The sequence below is a fragment of the Rhea americana genome, unplaced genomic scaffold (genome assembly GCF_003343005.1).
Source record: "Rhea americana isolate MKP2758 unplaced genomic scaffold, rheAme1 scaffold_14, whole genome shotgun sequence".
NCBI lineage: Eukaryota > Metazoa > Chordata > Aves > Rheiformes > Rheidae > Rhea > Rhea americana.
The window spans coordinates 7444790-7447688 of record NW_028185483.1 but is presented as its reverse complement, the minus strand read 5'-3'; positions in this window follow the sequence as shown (position 1 = coordinate 7447688).

The following is a 2899-nucleotide window of genomic DNA, read 5'->3' as shown; positions in this document are numbered from 1 at the left end:
TCCAAATATTTTCTATGTCAAAAAAATCATTTCCTGTCCCTTCTATGTCACAGCAACATTCTTAGCATTGTAATGTCACCTACTTCAAAAYCCCAATGTGGCAGAGCATCTATAAGTGACAAAGTAATTTAGTTCCTGAGAATCAGTATATGTAGCAATTGTGTAAGTATTGGTGAGGAATTTGCTCATGTTGCATAGGAAGAGTTAAATGTTGAATACATAGCACCAGCATCACATGGATGACTGGGCAGAGAAGGAAGAGRAAGACAAATAGAAAATATTTCTTATATGACTTGTGGAGCTTATCTGAAATTCCTTTATCCCTGTGTGTTAAATTACAACAATTTTGTAATTCTAGGCAACTCCTACACAACATGAGTGGAGTAGGAGAAAAGGGATTTGCTTTGTCCTCTTATGCATATGCAATGAGAGGCTGTGGGTTATTGGCTTTGTTGTAAAATAAACAGAACAACACTTACTGGTTTGTGGCCTAAGCAGAAAGGTGAACAGTGCCTTTAATATATGCCTTTTGATTTGGCAGAAGTTTATCTAGGGAGACTTTWTATTAAAGGGATGACTCCATAGGGCAAACCTTGCAGACTGAGGGTAGACTATATAAGATAATGACTACCTTGAATCCTGTAMGATACATCGTTAAATATTGTGGTTCACGTTGCTTGGGGATTGTGAAGTTCAGTGATTTTTAAAGTGGAATAATTTCACTTCACCTTCCTTAAGTCCTATCCCTTCTGGTTTGTGCATGCAGAAGCATGAAAGGTAGGAATGATTAGATGGCATTGCAAAATCCCAAGAAAAATACTACAGTTAATGAGAATTGTGCATATGACCCCCTGCTTACTGCAATGACAATTCACTCCTATGATTCTGTCAAACATTACAAAAATAAATAAACCTGATAGCTTCACAGTAAATAACTTCTCGAGACACTTTTTTTCCAAATGCAACAGCCTAAMTCCTCAGCTGTATTAAATCCATATCTCTCTGTTGAGTTCAGTGAAGCTAAACTGATTTACACTAGTTGGGGAATTAGCCTGTTGTGACTCAAACTGCAAAGTGTGCAAAGGTTTTGACAAATTTATTTGGAACATGAGTAGGAATGAATATGGGGGTTTCAAATGTTAAAGCACTGGTTAAAAAAATACTTAAACTACTGCTTGAAAATCCTAAACCAGCACTGTGTATGTTCCAGCAATTTGCTCAGCAATGCAGTATGTTATAGTCACAGAATGAAGAAAACTTCTCATGAGAATGTTTAAAATGTCACTGAGGTTCAGTTTAGATCAGGGTGCAGGTGGCTCTACAAAGGCTTTGCTGAGGGGATGTGTTTATACAGTTGCTGCTGAAGGGTRGTATTGATTGGTTAGGCTGCTAATAAAACAAGCGACCTCACTTTCATCTTTGTGGATGCTGTTCCTTCTGTAGATAGAAAAAATGGTTTTAATTATTCACATCATCCATTTTATTTTTTTGCTCTTACCCACCCACTCTCCAAGCAATATTCTCATCTTCTCATTGTTGTACAAAACCAGCAAAAAGGGCAAGAGTTGGGCTGATGGGTAACAAATTCTGGAGACTAGGAAGCTGATGTCTCACTGGTTAGATTGGCAGAAGTCAAGATGTGCCAAAATCTCCACACTTTGAGACTGGTTTTGTGTCACCTTCAGGGTGACACAGTACTTAACAGCAGCTCTGATGTAGGTATTGCCACAGTATCTTTAGTGTCTTGCTAGTATTTTTGTGACCTATATTTTGAGTATCGTGGCTTCTGTATGTGAAAACAAAAATGCTGCTATTGTGTTGCATGTTTTTTTTCTCTTTACTAGGTTATTAAAAATCCTACAACAYTGATGTAGGCAAGAGTTAAGCAAGAGAATAGCAAACACACTTATCCTTGCACTTAGATTTCCAGGCAGAAGCTACTAGAAATAATTAGTGGGAGAATAAGATTTGAAGTCCAAAATGCTTGAGAGCTCCAATTCTATTGTCCTACCTGTGCTTCTGGGCTCAGTGACAGTGCTGGTGTCAGGCAYGCTTTCCATGACAGTCATTTCCTGTGTTAAACCGTGATGCTCCTCRGGGGCTATAAAATATGTATTTTGTATGTATGCTTGCTGTACTCAAAACTATGGTATCTGTCTGTGCTGCATTTCCCAAAGCTTATTTTTTTTCCTCCCAAGAGGGGTATTTTTCTCCTGTTATAAGACTTTTTTCCAGTTTTCATGTAACTTGAGTTGCGCACCGGAGTTCAAGGTCATTTAACGCTRGTGGGTTTTGCAGTGTCCAGCCGTTCTCAGAACAGGGCAGTGTGGGCCACACCACAAATGGAGTTTGAGGCTTCTCATTACGATTGTYCATTTTCTCTCCTGAATTGCAGGTATACGTGCCTTTCATGTATTGCCAGTGTGGAGAAAAATAACATGGACACATGTAAATCAGTAGATGAGCCCTTGTTTTCCTTATTTGCGTTTTTTAGAAGAGAAGAGTGAGTGTGTATCTTTAATGTTTGTGGATGAGTCAACAAAACTAGAAGAAATATCCTCGTTATTCTTGGCAACAGAATACTTCAGGGACCAATTTACAATTGTCGGCCTTAGTAAATGTGTGAGCTGGTTCACAGAAGCTCGGCACAATCTGCACACTTTAATCATGATCTTTATGGACCATCTTATCGAGAASTTGTGCATAAGCAGGATGGCTACAGCTGCTCGCTAATTCTGTGACATGGCAGACTTACGAGCCAGACATTGATGAGGGCATTTGAAATTACCTGCGTTATTTGTACTTTCATATGTAGGTTTTCCTGGAATTGCTCTGCCCCCCCCCTCCCCCCAAAAAAAAAAAAAATGAAATTAAAACTCCTTAATTGAAATTTTACATA